Source organism: Maylandia zebra, linkage group LG13 (genome assembly GCF_041146795.1).
Source record: "Maylandia zebra isolate NMK-2024a linkage group LG13, Mzebra_GT3a, whole genome shotgun sequence".
In the NCBI taxonomy this organism is placed as follows: domain Eukaryota; kingdom Metazoa; phylum Chordata; class Actinopteri; order Cichliformes; family Cichlidae; genus Maylandia; species Maylandia zebra.
In genome coordinates, this window is record NC_135179.1 from 3,837,968 (window position 1) to 3,856,131 (window position 18,164).

The 18,164-nt window shown below is 36.9% G+C and overlaps 2 long non-coding RNA genes across 4 annotated transcripts; one reads left to right on the forward strand and one right to left on the reverse strand.

Moving 5' to 3' along the window:
* Positions 1-1,400: 1,400 nt before the first annotated feature.
* LOC101473983 (uncharacterized) lies at positions 1,401-7,480 on the reverse strand. Of its 2 annotated transcripts, none has more exons than XR_013101311.1 (4): positions 7,195-7,480; positions 5,943-6,098; positions 3,273-3,460; positions 1,401-3,139 (listed from the first exon to the last, which is right to left on the reverse strand). It is a non-coding gene; the product is annotated as an uncharacterized LOC101473983 (long non-coding RNA). The 2 variants fall into 2 exon arrangements; XR_013101310.1 differs by having other exon boundaries at positions 7,199-7,472.
* A 5,166-nt stretch (positions 7,481-12,646) lies between these two features.
* LOC106676087 (uncharacterized) lies at positions 12,647-16,886 on the forward strand. 2 transcript variants are annotated; one of them, XR_003024755.2, is made up of 5 exons: positions 12,647-12,984; positions 13,683-13,748; positions 14,099-14,254; positions 14,707-14,799; positions 15,089-16,886. It is a non-coding gene; the product is annotated as an uncharacterized LOC106676087 (long non-coding RNA). The 2 variants fall into 2 exon arrangements; XR_013101312.1 differs by lacking the exon at positions 12,647-12,984 and adding an exon at positions 12,998-13,141.
* The last annotated feature ends 1,278 nt before the right edge of the window (positions 16,887-18,164 follow it).

The window sequence follows — 18,164 nt, forward strand, 5'->3', positions numbered from 1 at the left end:
TGTACAAGGACGCCAAAATGGCACCTGTTAAGAGACATTCTTACGAAGCAGATTTCAAACTCAAGGCTATCAATTAAGCAGTAGAACATAGTAAAAAAGCAGCTGCAAAGATGAAGAATTTGATGGATTTGTGGAATAGGAATGAACTGAAAAAGTGAGTGTATTGTTCTGTATTTTCTGTGTTACAACTGAAGAATGTTACCCTCTTCAACAATGTAGAATAAAGTTTGACTTATCTGACTGTTTTGTTTTGTTTTTTTTCACTTAATGGGCCTTATAATCCAGTGCGCCTTATAATAATAATAATGATGGATTGGATTTATATAGCGCTTTTCAAGGCACCCAAAGCGCTTTACAATTCCATTATTCATTCGCTCTCACATTCACACACTTATGGTACAGAAAATACAGTAGATGCACTTTTATATATTCTCATGTTCTTCTTTTGAGAGAAGACAATATGCTTAATTATATGTTTTCAAAATTTATTATCAAACGGTTAAAATTTTTGTTTCGTTTTTTTCATGGTGCCATGGACCTCTGGTTCTCCACAGCTCAGAGAGACAAAGGATGCTGCATCCAGGAAGGAATTTTATTGTGTGTCATAAACACTATGGAACGCCAGGACTGCCATAATGAATTAATTAAATACACCATTAAATAATTAATTAAATGTGGCAATAATTAATTAAAATTGGAATTAATTAATTAAATAAATAGTTATGACACATGTAATTAATTAATTATTGACACATTTAATTAATTATTTATGTATTTCACATTTTAATTAATTATTGACACATTTAATTAATTAATTATTGACACATTTAATTAATTATTTATGTATTTCACATTTTAATTAATTATTGACACATTTCATTAATTATTGACACATTTCATTAATTATTGACACATTTAATTAATTATTTAATGATATATTTATTTATTTCATTTTGGCAGTCCTGACGCCTGGCTCTCATCATGAAATAATTTTATCTGTCAGCCTCACCCATCAAACTCAGGGGGCGGGGTTAACGCTGCCCATGCAGCTTCTCTAACATTTGATTGGTTGCCGTGCAAAGTAAGTCAAAACAGGTCGATCCTAGAAAATCGATTGCTTGTGTAGACTTGGGGCAGGTATCCCAGAATGCAGATCAAATCACAGGCAGCAATGGTGGTGGTGTAGTTTTAAAATACCCCGTTTTTCTGTCACCAGCTACACTTTTAACAGTGTTTTAGCCGCGAATGTCGCGACGTATGTCTGGTCAGGTTAATTTAATTTCTCTATATAGTAAATATAATAATAATAATAATTTCTCTTAATTTCTCTATATAGTAAATAAAATGCAACTAACACTATAGAACTAAAAATTATAAAATAAAATTCTGAAATGAATACATTCACATGGAGATGCAGATTTATTGTCACAGTACTGCTTAAAGCTACAACAGCCGTTTGCTTTTTCCTCACACTGATGGCCTGCTGCAACATACTGCAGCAGCACAAACCAGCCAGCGGCTTGTCACTGAGCATTTTCTGCAAAAAAAAAAAATCAAGTCCATAAAATATGGAGCCCCGCAGGGGACATGGGAGAAAAAAAAAATAAGATGGACTTTTGCGAGATCTCGCAAAACTTTTGCGAGATCTCGCAAAACAAACTCGGGATCTCGCAAAACTTTTGCGAGACCCCGCAAAAGTTGAATTCCAACAATGGCGGCAGCTACTTAGTTGTAATATTACTCTTTCTGGGTCACAAAATACACTTTTAAGATATTTTGAGGCGTGAATGTAGTTATGTAAACGTCAGATACCTGCTCGGTTTACAAGACATCACATATTTGCAAAAGTGCACCGACGTTTTCGGAGATCTGACACCCACTAGCTTGAAGCTAACGGGAGGTCGAGACCTACTACAGCCGGGAGGAACACCGCTTTCCCGGCACATCGTGCCTCGACCTCCCGGTCGGCTTCGAGCTGGTGGCCTCCGAAGAATGTGGCTAAAACCTTTGCGAGATCTCACAAAAGTCCGTCTTAATTTTTTTTTTCTCCCATGTCCCCTGCGGGGCTCCGTAATAAAAGGACTGAATAGAAACAAGATAAAAACAACATCTCTGACAGTGTCATGTGGGTGAAATTCAAACGTTAACTCAGACTCAGACCAGCACAGAACTCCTGGTTTGCCTCATAAAGTCCATCAGTGGTCAAGTGTTGCAGATGGCAACACAAGACCAGTGTTGGTCAAGGTACTTGAAAAAAGTAATCAGTAACTAACTACTGATTACTTCCCCCAAAAAGTAATCCTGTTACTTTACTGATTACTTATTTTCAAAAGTAATTAGTTACTTAGTTACTTTTTAAAAACATGATTTACAACCTGAATAGGTGATAAAGCAATAGATTTTTCAGACCAATTCTAGTTTCTCTGCATAATCCATCATATAAAATGTAATCAAATGAAAAAGTCTCTTTTTAAAACTAGTTTTATTATTTTTAATCTTTTAACTTTACGCATCAAGCAAAAATTAAATTATATGCAACATTCTCTGACTGGAAGAAATTTGTTTAACATTTAAACCTATTTTCTGTATATTCGAGCATATAAAATAAAATAGTTTTTGCTGCTTAAATCTGTAGTACAACAGCCGTTTGCTTTTTCCTCACAATGATGAGCTGCTGCTACACCTACTGCAGCAGCACAAACCAGCCAGCCGCTTGTCAGTGGGCATTTTCTGCATGAGAAAAAACAAAATCAGGTCCATAAAAGGACTGAGTAGAAACAAGATAAAAACAACATCTCTGACAGTGTCATGTGGGTGAAATTCAAAAGTTAACTCAGTAATTGCAGGTAGGATCATCAGAAAGTAACTAAGCTGCAACAGAACCAAAGTTCCTACAATTCTTCGCTTTTCCTCGGTGCTCACTGTGGAGGCAGCACGCAGGGCTTTGAGGGTCGCAGCAAAACAGATGATGAACAGAAAGGCAGGGACTAGGATCAAAATAAGGACTCGTAGAAAATAACGCAAGACTATGGCCACAGGTACACTGACAACACAAAGGGCCCAGACCAGAATGCAGACCAGCACAGAACTCCTGGTTTGCCTCATAAAGTCCGTCAGTGGGCGGGTGATGAAAAAACACCTGCAACACAAGACAGACAGATAACTTAATTTTCACAGTAGAGAATATATTATTTCTAAAAATATGGATGATTCACAGTACAATATAGTACTCAAGCACATGCAAGTACACACACTGAAAGTTAGACAGGTACCTTTCCAGAGCAATGCACAACTTGAAGTAAAGACTGGCCTGGACACCGAAATAGTAAATAACAAAAGACATCATGTAGGTTTCATGATCATCTGGTTTTGCCACGATAATGATGATAGTGCACATCTGGATTAGATTGGAGATCAGGAGGTTTGTGTAATAGATGACAGGGACCTGATCCCATCGCACCTGCAGGACATACAATTATTAGTCAGAATATGAAATAATAACAAGATGTGTTCAACTCCATCATAGAGCAATCTATGAGGTCAGATTAAACAGACAATGTTTTGTCATGTGCGGTATTACAATGTTGCACTTGTTATCTGATGGGATGTGTATTATATGTTAGAGAGTACCTCACTTCCAAATATTTTCACTGTGAAGTATATTAACGTTTACTCCTTTAGTGAAACATTCTGATTAAGCTATGAGACCCAGGTGTTGTGCATCTTCTACTGGATGATAGAAAGGCTAACCTTGAAATTGTGCAGGCACTTTGTCAGCATTATTTAACTTTTACATTTTAATTCACACAACGGTTTGATGTGAACAGAGAAGTTACAGGAACACTGATTAATGTACAAACTAACAGATGTAATATTTTCATGCCATCTCTATTCATTTTAATCTGTTAACTACCCACAGGTCACCAGTGCGCCACTTAGCAGCAGGGTTTTAACTACATGCTAAACAACCATAGTTTTAGAAAGTAAAACACATCATTCAGATTCACTCTCTTACAATAATCCCCCACACTGTGCTGCAACCGTCTCCTCTTATTTTTCCCTGTTGTTTTATTCGTAATTATTTATAACTATTTTTTATCATGATTTTTTTTTTTTTGCCTTACCATCGTTACCCCATAAAGTTTTTTTTAGCAGATTTCTATTAGAAAAGTGGCCGTTGCCATCAGTGGGGGTTAAAATTTGACAGATGTGGAAACATAGTGTAAGTTGTGGTACAGCAGGCAGTGTGTGGGCAGTGGTTGTACACTCAGTGTTGTGGATCAGCAGTTACTCCTTTGTAGTAAGTCTGGAGCAGTTTTCCAAAATGGTTTGAGTTTCCAATTCCAAGAGATAGACCCAACCAAGCAATGCAGGCAGCTTCAGTTGCCTACGTCCAGATGTTAACTGCACTAACTTCTGATGAAACACTGCCACTTAGTGGCCAGTGCTCATGGTCACAGACAGCCCTCTGCAGACTGCACCCAATGAAGTCCAAATGAGGGAGCAGTGACTCATTAAGTCCTCCAGCTCCTTTCAGACTTCAATCCAACAAAGCAAAAATGAGTAGAGAAAAATTATCATTCAAATTCTTAAATCCACATTGGGTGAGTAATGATTAATCCTCTTACTGAGATTATTCAATGTGAACTCTAAAATCCCTTCAGATGTTACATACACTCATACACAGGAAGCTTTATTTATATAGCACCAAATCTCAAGACTCTCAATTTGCCTCAGTGACCCTAAAATAATGAAGGAACAACCCTGAAACATCTCCCATCACTCCCACCCACCCCCATCTCTCTCATAATCATGCTTTGTGACACACACACACACACACACACACACACACACACACACACACACACACACACACACACACACACACACACACACACACACACACAGCACCTAACCGGTCACCATGAATATCACAGTCTTGCCTGCACCAACATAGTAATTCACTGCAAACCTGCACATTAACCTGGACTTACTGTTCAGTATAAACTCTAACAAACATGAAATTACGATCATTACACTTAACCACACCCTAGGGGTCAATTTTCTCTTTTTTATAATGATTCATTTTTCACTTCTTTGTCACTTGACCCCAAATGACCTACTTTTTAAGGTCACAGCTGCATGTAAGTGTGAAAGCTTTTCTGGGTATACTGTAACGTGTAAACTATAACAGATGCAGCTGATTATATTATGTCAGGACTCATAAAGGAATAACCCTTAGAAGCCTAAGCACAGCCCCATCCAGTGTGACAGGTACCCATTCAGGATAATCGGTGTTCGCGTTTCCCAATAAACCACAGAAGTAATTTTAAAGATCTCGATAGGATTCAATGGTGTGCTGGACCCATCCAGTCTATATGTCCGATACTGCCCATGTTAGTGTCGCAGTGAAATGTTCAATTATCCCTAACTAGTATAGCACAGTCGGGGTAAAAACAAGGTTTATATTCCTCTGATCAGGTCTTGCAGGTCTTACAGCTGAACAACAGTGCACAACATATTACACCATTTTAATTTTTATTTAACAAAAACTAATAGTGCTATAGTGCTAGTTCAATGTTTAAGTACTGAATAAGCATCTATACCGGCATCTGTGCACGTGACCGCAAGAAGGAAAAGGACGTTCAGTGCACAGGTGGACAGTATAGAGACATTTTGGTCTCCTGGCATCAGCTAAAAGGATCAGGCTTTGGACCATGAAAAAAATAGCTTGCTGGACAATATTTTGTATTAAACTGTCTATCACAGTTTTTTAAATTACACATTAAGATTGCTGGAATCAGTTCAAAATTATTTCCATCCATTTTTTCTCCTAACGGAAACATATTTCTTATTTTAATTATATTTGTTTTGAAAACTCTTCTTTTTGTTCCTATACTGACAGACATAAAATGCACAATATTTAGTGATTATCTACATACCACACAACACAAACAGCAGATGACCAGTATGGTCAAAGGAAGGCAGACACCAATATTGATCCACATCATCACATGGATGGGCCCCATCTCTATCTGCCATTCAGGGATGGAGCTCTGGTAAAAGATGCACTGTTCACCTTTTCTTCAAAGAAAGACCTGTCGGTGGAAAAGGGAGATTTCATGTAGTTACAGTGATGAAAAAATTCAATAAAAAGTACATGTAGAAAACTGGTAACAAATAATATAGACGGCTGTGTTATTATATTGTATTCATCAGGTTCATACACATATTTACTGCTACTTTGAAGCAAATATGTGAAAATAAATCAGTGTTCTGTCAAGTAATATGATCTTAAACAAGTGCAGTTAGTGCAGTACCAGTACAGATATTTACATTCACAACATTCATAGATAAGCACACTGCAAACACAAAAGAACATGTGACTAATTGCAAGTGTTGCCTTCACTTGCCTCGAGACCGCCCACACATGAAATATAATGCAGATAATGCTGGTGAAAACTGAAGGAGGAAGTTGTGGTAGTCAACTTTAAAAATACACAGCAATATCTCCGGTGTTAAATTAACATTGGAGAGTGTCTAAATGGGTCCACACCTCTGAGTGTTAAATACAACACTGTTGAGTGTTAAATTAACACTTTTGACAGTGTTATATGTTTAAAAGTAACTTAGTCAGTTTTGAAGATTAACAATGGCTAACACTGAGCAGTGCTGATTTTCTAACACTGGAACATTCTGAGTTATTTTCCAGTGTTAGAAAATCAGCACTGCTCAGCGTTAGCCATTGTTAATCTTCAAAACTGACTAAGTTACTTTTAAACATATAACACTGTCAAAAGTGTTAATTTAACACTCAACAGTGTTGTATTTAACACTCAGAGGTGTGGACCCATATAGACACTCTCCAGTGTTAATTTAACACTGGAGATTTTGCTGTGTACCAACCCCCATTCACTGGAATTCACAGTCAGCATGTATTAAACTAGTGAAAACGAAATATTTGATTTTCTCTGATCAAGTTTTTATCAAGTAATCTGAGTATAATCAAGTACAGCCAATAACAGTTACCAGTACCCACATTTCTGTTCTCTGCATTTATACAAAAGCACCCTGCAAGCACAAAAGAAAAGAGCATAGTAGTCTATCTCATAATACTTTATTACTAAATGCCAGTTTTCTTGTGACTATGCTGTTCTTCAGAAGCAGTGTGATAAGTGTAAACATTGCCCTTACTTGCCTCAGGAATGTTCCAACGGTCTCAGTCATCAAACTCTGAAACATGATATCTGTCCTCGTCTGTCTTGAACAGAGACGTCGTCGTTGCCAACTTTAAACACTCCATACTCCACTCAGAGTCAAATACAAACAAGAGTAGTGATTTTTAGAGTAGAGCCAGTTTTATATTTCCATGCTTCTAGTTGCCTTCACATTGTCTTGAACGGGGAAGTTGCAAATCGTGAAACCCCGCCCACCACCCGCATGCAGTCACACTTGCAGGGTAATTTTTAAGATTTACAGTGAAAAGACAGTTTTTTATTTTTAGTTTGCACCCCAATTCACTTGAGTTTAAAAACTAATAATTTCAATTTGCCCTTCTAGTAAATGAACCCCTGCAGTCACTCTTAACAGGATCTCTCTCTCTATGCATGTAAGAAAACAGAGTTATTAATGCAGCAATGGCTTTTGTTTGGGGAGTTTTTTAGAACACACAAATGCCTGACTCACAACTAAATCCTTAAAATGCATTGCAAATATTACATCAGCAAATACCAAGAATAACCTAATACTAAATAATAGAAAACTAATAGATTACCACACAAAGAACTAAAAAAAAAGACCGTCCATGATGGTTCCTCCTCTTCCTCCTCTTTCTTGGGTTTCTGCTGCCTGAGGTATTCACTGAGCACTCGGTCAGTTGGGGCCATCTTCCCAATGTATTCATGGATGTTCGTTGTCTCATCCTGGACTGTGGTGCTGACACTCACCAGTCCCCGGCCTCCTTCCTTCCGCTTAGCGTCCAGCCTCATGGTGCTGGCCTTGAGGTGAAACCCTCCATGCATGGTAAGGAGCTTTCTTGTCTTTATGTCAGTGGCTTCTATCTCCTCCTTTGGCCAGCTTATTACCCCAGCAGGGTACCTGATCACGGGCAGGGCGTATGTGTTGATGGCCCGGATCTTGTTCTTACCGTTCAGCTGACTCCTCCGGACTTGCCTGACCCTCTGCAGGTACTTGGTGGTTGCAGCTTTCCTAGCAGCCTCTTCATGGTTCCCATTTGCCTGTGGGATCCCCAGGTACTTGTAACTGTGCTCTGTGTCTGTAATGTTGCCTTCTGGTAGTTCAGTCCCCTCAGTTCTGACTACCTTCCCTCTCTTTGTTACATTTCTCCAGTCCGAACGACATTACAATGTCATTGCTGTGTATCCTGGTAGTGTGGATCAGTGAATCAATGTCTCGTTCACTCTTGGCATACAGCTTGATGTCATTAATGTACAGGAGGTGGCTGACAACTGCTCCATTTCATAGTCGGTATCCGTAGCCAGTCTTGTCAATGATCTCACTGAGGGGGTTCAGGCCAATGCAGAGCAGCAGTGGGGACAGAGCATCTCCTTGGTAGATCCCACACTTGATGGTAACTTGTGCTATGGGCTTGAGTTTGGTGCTGCATTAGCGTCATCTAGCAGACGTTAGAGGGTACTTCACGTAGTCTATATAGTCCATATATATATATATATAGAGGTTCATTTTAACCTATTATAACTCAAACTACAGTATTTTCTTGAAACCAACCAAGTATATTTCGGGCCAAATAGATGCCAAAGAACAACTACAAAACTGGATTCCATTTGTTTGTTTGTTTGTTTTAAACTTAAAGATACTTTTACATGTATAATAACAACAATTGCAGCAATAATAATAATAATAATAAACAGAAGAAGAAAGACATCAGGTGCAGAAATCTGCCAAATCAAATCTTGGAACCTCTCCAGCTAAACCAAAATATGTTCTTCTAAGTACGTTATTTTTATTGATGAAACATTTGTACTGAAACTTAATTTTATTTAAGTAATAGAGACACATTCTGATCCATTGCGCCATCTAGAGGACAAAAAAAAACATTTTTACAGTCTTATATGGAATATTTGGCACTGAGAGATTTAAACTCTCCAGTGCAAAACCACGATAAATGTGAATATACAAATGTTTAAAAATGTAAATCCTCTACAAGAGTCAAATGGTGCCACTTTGTTCTAACCTGGAGAATGATTCTCAACATCCTGGAAAGAGCAGCACAACAGCATTAATAACAGAACAAAATCCAACCAAAAATCAGTTTAATTCATAAAATGTAAACAGACAAATACATAACATCTTAAGAGAAAACAAGAATAAACTTTATTGGATACATTTCCATTACTTTTTGTAAGATATTACAGAACTATAGGTACCATTGTTTAATCTCTGTTAAGTCAGAAACATCTGGAAAAAATATGAAGAGAAATGATTCTGGAAGAAATTTTGCCCTTTAATTTCAAGCCGCAAAGAATATTGCACTGTAGAGACTCAAGTTCTCACTGGGAAAAGAACCGATCAACCAGTTTCTCTGCATTTCTGACACTATTTGGCTGCAATTTTTCACTCTCCCTTTGTCTCTGACTATTCACTCACCACGTCAGTCTGTCCTATAATCATTCACACTGACCACCTCCTGCTTCATCTGCTGCAGTGTTGTCTCTATTACAGCAGCACAGAAGTGCCAGCAGTCTGTCAATGGGTCCTTTCCACATGAAAACAAACAGAATCAAGTCCACAAATGGACTGAGCAAAAAGGAGATTACAAACATAACATGGATCTGTGTGGGGTCAATCAAGCTTGAGTTTATTAAATTATGAATGATGATTGTGGGAAGCATGAAAAAGTAGTTAAGCAGCAAAACAACCAACATTCCAATGATTCTTCGTTTTTCCTCAGTGGGCACTGAAGGGGCAGCAGGCAGAGCTTTGATGGTCCCAGCTAAAGAGAAGATGAAGAGAGGAGTGGGGAGGAGGGCATAAATAATGAACTGTACAAATTCTTGCAACACTACACCCAGAGGGACACTGACAATACAAAAGACCCAGACCAGAACACAGACCAGCACAGAAGCCTTAGTTTGTCTGAGCCAGTCTAACCACGGAGAGGCGATGAAACAATACCTGCAACGCAAAACAGACAGAGACGCTCATGATCACAGTACAGAATAATAGATCACTGATTATAAAGATGCTTCACTGTACAATATAATGTTTAAACACATGCAAGTACACACACACTAAAAGACAGATAGGTACTTTTCCAGAGCAATGCAACACTTGAAGTAAAGACTGGCCATCACACCACAGTAGAGAATGGTCTCAAAAACCTGGTTATGAGGTTCTTTCATGAATGCCATTGTTATGCAGAGCTGGGGTAGATTGGAGACGAGGAGGTTTGTGTAATAGATGAAAGGGGCCTGACACCGTTGCACCTGCAGGAAATATTCAATGAATTCACATTAATGCAGTAGCATGTCTACTTTCAAAATGAATCTACTTATATACCAGGTTTTCTGGAGACTGTAGTGTGGACAGCGAAGTCTGTTCTCAGTAATTAGAAATATCAGTGACATAAGAGACAGGAAACAGGAACAGTGGGTGTAACACTGAGTCAGCCTGCTTTCTTGTCTTACTAAAGAAAACCTTCCTTCCTCTACGATGAGCGACATATTAAAAAAACAAATAAAGTGAACCTGTACCTCCACAGCCAATGAGTGGCTATGCTAGCTGTGTTGTGCTGTAGAGGGATAGAATGCTGTTATGCGAGTGATCAAACAGTTTTATTAACATGAAAGCTTCACAGAGTATATTCTGCACTGAAGACTGCCTCGCTTCCTCTGCAGTATTGCTAAAATTAAAAACATCTGCCTCAATGACAGTGTTGGGCAAGTTACTTTGAAAAAGTAATTAATTATAGTTACTAGTTACTTCTTCAAAAAGTAGAGTTAGTAACTAAATTACAATATTCTAAAAGTAATTAATTACTTGAAAAGTAACTATTGCGTTACTTTAAAAAAAGGTTTATGTTTTCATTTTGACACACTGTATTAACACAATTGATCTAAAATCAGACAAAAAACATAAAATCAGAGTAGAAAAAGTTGTTTTTTTACTGTAACAACCACAAACATGTTTAATGATCATATTTCATAACTTTAAATACAAATAAAAATGGTCAATTTTAAAATCATATGCACAAGTTTTGCAAACAACAAATTTATTTGCATCCATTTACCTTTTACCTTGATTTTTTTAAATAACCATTTCAAACTATTTACAGAACAATCAGCTGTTTGCATTCAATAAGATGCCACAAATTATTTGTGCCACTCCAAAAACATTATTTCTGTCCACTATAAAGGAGAACATCGCAGCCTGATACCTGCAGGTCTGACAGCAGCAGGTGTATCACTGCTGTTTCTACCTGGAGACAGCAGTCACCTCATTGTTCTGACACACAACACAAAACTATCCACAACACCACACACTAACTACACAAGACAACACATTAACTACACACTCCAAACACGCTAAACGTCACAAATCTCTCACATCTCAAAACTGTCTCTCTCTCTTTTTCTGCTGTCTTTCTCTCTCTCTCTCTCTCTCTCTCTCTCTCTCTCTCTCTCTCTCTCTCTCTCTCTCTCCTAAAACTTCCCCTATTTTGTTCTTTGCTCATAAGCAGAGAGTACTCGCTGCGCTGTCTTTAGACAGGAAACGTGACGAAACTATTGAGGAAAAAACGCAACGTATATATTGTTTATGACTCTGGTTTTACTGGCCTATCAACACAATTTAAAAACTGGTATACATCACCTTGTTGCTTTGTCTTTAAGTGGTCAGGTTACAGTTAGGCTACAGCTGGATCAGGTGACCCTGCACTATACTTTATTTTAGTTGCTAGGTTCCACCTTCAAAGGGACTTCCCATAATGCACTGAGCATTGTCATTTCACATCTTTTCACTCCTCGTAGTGATGGGATTTCCGGCTCTTTTTAGAGAACCGGCTCTTTCAGTTCGGCTCACTACAAAGAGCCGGCTCTTTCGGCTCCGAACCGGCTCTTCAGGTTGTTTTGTTGCTTTCATTAATTTATTATTAACAATAATATAAAATTATGCACAAAAGGAATTACTAATGTAAAAAAAAAAAGTGGTTTTATTTCTATATGTTTATATATAAATATATGCAGTGGCCCTTAGAGACAAAACACATTTCTAGCATGAACTGAACTTCCAAAACAGAGCTACCTAGATCACTTAAATTACTCAATTGAAAGCATGAAAGCATATGTGTATTGTTTGTGTATTTATACACAATCATTCATATATACCTGTTACTACCACACACCAAATCCGGTCGTTGGTACTTGCTGGCTTGTGTAGCCATTAGGCAAAACTCAACACTGCCCCCTAGCATTCTGGAGCACTTCTGTTGTCTTTTGTACGTGTTTTGAGTTTTTATGTGCTTTGTGTCTGGGGGCCACTGCATATATTTATATATAAACATATAGAAATAAAACCACTTTTTTTTTACATCAGTAATTCCTTTTGTGCATAATTTTATATTATTGTTAATAATAAATTAATGAAAGCTACACTCAAAAAAATGAATGAGGTGGATTGTTCAGTGTATATTAATTATTTATTTTCATTTTACTTAAAATATATGTTTTTGTTAAGTTAACATATGTTTTTCTAATCAAGTCTACGTAATTGTGTCTATTATTCAACGTACATAATACTAATGTGTTACTTGATCGCATAACATTTAAGTTAAGTCAATTAGGATCGATATACCTTGTATATCCACAAGGTGGCAGTAATGCAAAAACAGTTGTAATGAAACCGCGCAGAACAAGAAGGTTTCACGGCTTGTGCCTGCTCATGCGCAAGACTTCAAATTTAACTGAAAAAGGCTGTTTTGGCGCCAAGCTACTGTTTCTTTGAGAGGTAAGACCACTTTTTTTCTTTGACTATGTTGTGTAGTATCTATATGTCCAGCATGGTTATATTTTGCGTTTGTCTTACAAGACATGTTATATCGTTTGCGTGCGCTTGTTTTACATTAGTTTTACTGGGTCCTGGACATGCTTATTTTGTGGACTGTGTAAGAAACATTTTTATTGTTTTTTGTTTTATTAAGGGATTAGCTACAGGGGTTCATGGGGTTATTCTTTCAAGGGGTTATTTTTCCATTTGCTTTCTTGGGATTCCTTTTCTGTAATCCGAGAGTCGGAAATATCGAATAGGATAGCAAGGATAGCATAAAGTGACATTTAAAATCCAAAAAGTCAAGGGCGAAAGCCACTGTGACACCATTGTTCTGCTCTATCAGTAATCTGTATTATGTAAAAATGGTCTGTAAATACAGCATGTTTCCTAGCGGAGTTATACATATCAATGTAGTTATAAATTACAGTTTGTGAAAGTACACACTTAATTTTTTTAATAAAATTATTCAAGACATGAGTGGACAGACAATGGAGGTCGACAGACCTGGTGATAATTGCTTCTATAGAAAGTTAGCACATGGCAGTGTCAATCTCTTGCTTTTCTTCTGAGTAGTATTTTATTTAGTTGTAATTCAAACAATAATTTGCTTCTTGAAATTAAGTAATGAATTTCTTGTTTTACTTTATAAATCTCAGATCCTGCCTTTACCTGCTCCCTCCTATACTGATGTGGTGTATGTGGTATTGCTGAGCTTGTATGTGGTATGTGAACTGTTATACTTTTAAAAACAAAACTGTTTTATAAGTTAAGTTTTCTTTTGTGACCCATCCCATGCCCCTGTTATTTCTTCTCCACATCTGAACCATGGTAAAGGTTGCAGTTCAAGGGCCTGAGGCATGAAATTCTTTTCAGATCAGCTGTGATCAATATTTTTTGGAACTTGATAAATAACAATAAAAGCTGTAATGGCTCCATTAGCATTTTGTGTAAATGTTTGTGTTAAAATTATAGCTTTAATGAGGTCTTACTACATTAGTTTTAGTTTGTATATGTGTACATATAGTATGTATATTTACAGTACAGTATGTTGTGTTTGTTGACATATTTTCAGGTGGAAGCAGAATATGTGAGGATTACTACTGCTGCACATGTTCCAAGGCTTTTTACACAACTTGACCAATACACTGACCAGCTCATAAAAGTCTTCAAGAAAAAAGGAGGCGTTGCAGGGAAGAAAATTAGACAAACTTTGGCCCCAGCCACACAGGTGCGTTATTCTGTTGGTAGCAAAATATTATGGCTAATAAGATCATTTTCAAATTTAAACAGCTAGTGTATGGTAGCTGCACAGTGCACTTACATTTATATTAAGCAAGACAAAGTTTGGTACTCAAAACGTTGGAAAATTTAAATTACCTAAACATATGTAAAATCTGATCCCTTGATTTAGGTTAAACCATAAGGGAATGTTTTTATGTTATGTTTTGAATGCAAAAAAGATGATGTATTAGTTTGTCTTTACCTCCATTATGGACATATATAATGTGGTGGAAACCCTGCCCAACAGGTTAACTATTCATGTCCATGTGATGATTAGTTGGTCTTGTGTACATGTCTATCTGTGCAGTGGATATGTCATTCATTTTGCGTATAATGTGAGTTTCTGTCATCCTAAAGTATATCTGTTTTCTCTTCCTGTATCTCTGCCACTCTCTACAGAAGGAAAGTATTGAAAAGGGGAGGGAGTGTGTCCTCAGGGCACTACCTTTTTACCTGAATGAAGACCCAAGCATCCTCTTCAAAGAATAATTGGTTGGTAATTTTAGTTTAGTTTTTTATCTGTATTAAACCAAATTTTGAATAACTAATGTTGTTGCATGTTGTTGTTGTTGTAATTTGCATGGAACCTGTTTAAATGTTTTGGGAAATCTTCTTGTATACCCAAACTATTTATATTTATCGTTGAATCTGTAGTCTGAAATAGTGGCACACTGGGGTGCATGTTCCTAATATTGTGTTTACGTCATTAAAGGGTAGCTTTGGCCCTTTTTCTTTCTTTTTTTAAAACTGGATGCCATTTTTCTATGTTTTTGTGTCTAAGCTACAGCTGTTCAGAGGGAGCTGGAACAAATTACCCTTGCTATCTTTACCATCGAAAGAGCTGATGCCAGCACTCCTCCAGCCGATGTGGGTATAACCATCTAGTGTGTCCTGCATGACCTGGAAGACCTGGCCTCTGCATGTGCACTCTTAATGGGTGGGATATATGCACTGAATCTCAGTTAACCTCAAGACTGAAAGCTTTCTTTGAAGTACTTCAGAAGCTCTTCCTTCATCTGTATGTCAGCATACTCTTGACCAAGGTACAGTTGCTCAAGAATACACTGAATGAATAAGCCAACCTTTAATTTGGATGATGAATGTTCTGTCAGATGGACAGAAGTTTTTCGGAGGCTGAATGGGAATAAAATGGTAATTTGTAAATGACAGATAACGGGAAAATTACATTTAAGAGAAATTTAGAACATTTTGAAAAGTTTGTAAACTACTACAATTTGAGAGATTTTACTGTTGTGGGGGGCTAGTAAGAGACAATCAAAAGTATTGAGATTTAAAGGATTTAATTGAGAGATGATACTGCACCAGAAATGTTGAAGGGTGGTGTGTATATTAGCGTTCAAGGCATATTGTTATGAGGTGGAAATATGTTCATATTCAGTTTGTGTTACATTGTGTGCATTGTAAAGGTAATTGCAATACATACTAAAAATAAGGGTAAGTTAGGAGGTTGATCTGATATCCTCGTGTTGGTGTTGTTCCCAGATCATCATACTAAATGTTGTTCCAGGATCAACATTGCAAGTGACCAATCAGAATGTTGTGACGTCATACTTTTGCGACTTCGGGAAAAACCGGCGTAAAACAAAAAACTGTACTTAAGCTGCGTGAAACCGCCTCTGTCCGCCGATCAACTGACCCTAACCCTAACCGTAACCCTTTAATAAACAGTAAGCAGAATTGATATTGTCCTTGCAACATTGGAATTTCATAAATGCACGAATGGCTTGGCGCGCAAAAGAATAACGTCACAACAATGTGACAACATTTTCATGATGGTCTGGGAACAACACCAACACGAGGATATCAGATCATCCAAGTTGGGAATGCAGGATGAATGTATATTTTGTGGACTTTTAAAGACGAACAATTGTTTCCATGTTAAAATGTTTACATCTGAAGTTTTTTGCCCAAACACTAGTAAAATAAATGTTGACAGTGGCAAGTGTTAAATGGTTACTGCTGTGCTGTTGCAAAAAAACTGAACGCTGACAAGCTGTTTTATTGTTAGACCATAATGTTGGCATGTTTTGTTAAAGTTTCATTTGGGATGGTGATGTAATTTTCTTTGATTGCTAATATCAGTGGACTATTTATTATTATTATTATTATTATTATTATTATTATTATTATTATTGTTGTTGTTGTTACATAAATTTTTTTTAAATTGTGGCTGTTGAGGTGGACACTTCACTTTGCATTGTTAAAGGAAAGCACTTCATTGGCATTGTGTTACTGGACTGACCCTAAGCAATCATTGCAAATAGCAACTTTGCTATCCATTTTAGACACTAAAAGAAAAAAACACTCACAGACCTTACTAGCATCACATGTGCATAACTTAAGTGTCATCTTATCAATGTGTTATGTGATCTTCAATGCGTTTTTTTTTCTCTCTTCTATTTCTGGTAGATACAGACATTTAATTTAAAGTCTTGATGTTGCATCTGTCTACATACTGTTAATTACTAACCCTAATGAGCTGTTGTGTTTTATTTTGGACTGGGTTTACACAAATGCTCACTGAATGTGTTGGCAATAAAAGAAATTTTAAAAAATAAGTTGGATGTACTTAATTCATTTGTGTGGAACCTGTTGACAAAATAGATTTATGTAAAACTAATTAATAAAGCACAAGGTGGCTGAAAATATAATATTTGAATTAATCTAACTTAAATTTAACATTTTACTGCCACGAATAAGAAATGTGTTGAAGTAACTAATCTAAACTATCTAACCTGAAAATATATCATCTTTGTTCATACAACATAACTTGATTTAGTTAGTCTTAAATATGTCTTGTTAATCTTAAGTAGTTTTTTTAAATTAGATGAACTAAAGATTTTTGCTTTAAACTAACATAATTCAATTTCGTGGAACCTGTTGACAAAATAATTTTAATTAAAGTCAACGTTTCATTTTTTTGAGTGTAGTCACATTTCAACTTTTAACTATTTAAATTTTCAGCTTTTTCCTTTTACAAATTTAAAGTGAAACAACACAAATAAATTAAAATATGAAAACAAAAAAAAAGATGCATATTCTCTGTCATATGGACCTGCATGAATAAACTTTCTGAATCCTTTATCATCTGCAACTGAAAATAGTTGTGGATGATTACTATACCTTTGTAATGTGACCTTGTTGTCCCTGGCTCTTTCTCTCCCTCCTGCTCTGTTCCTGTGCTACTGTGTAACTACCGCCCCTCCCCCCTCTGCCCAGTGTAAAGCACAAGGCTCGCGTGCTGAGTGAAGCGGGGAAAAAGTGCGAGAGAGAGAGAGAGAGAGAGGGTGAGAGAAAGAAAGAAAAAAAAAAAAAAAAACCACGGCAAAGAGCCGGCTCTAAGAGCCATTTCGTTCGCGACCGACCCATCAGTAACTCCTCGTGTTATTTATGTCACTGTGGCATGTCAGTACCTTTTTTTCCTCACACAGTTTATATCTTGTCTTTATCTCTCTACGCTCTCGTTACCTCTCGCTGCTTTCCCTCACCCTCTAACTGCAAGTATTAATAAACAAGATACTTTTACAATTAGAGGAAGTAAGACTATAACTGGAATAACTTTTTATGTCAGACCTTTAAATTTATGTGAAACTAACAATCTAATTTTAACAATCACTTTTTTACACTTCCCCTGTTCCGTTAGTTGAACAGCAGCTCTATTTTTTAAATAATTTAATAAATATTCAGATCTCAGGCTGATGGATACACAAGCACATAAATGTAAATTTTTTTACATACCATGCAACATACACAACAGATGATCAGGATAGTCAAAGGAAGGCAGACACAGGTGTTGATCCACGTCATTATCAGGGTGGACTGCATCTCTGACGGAC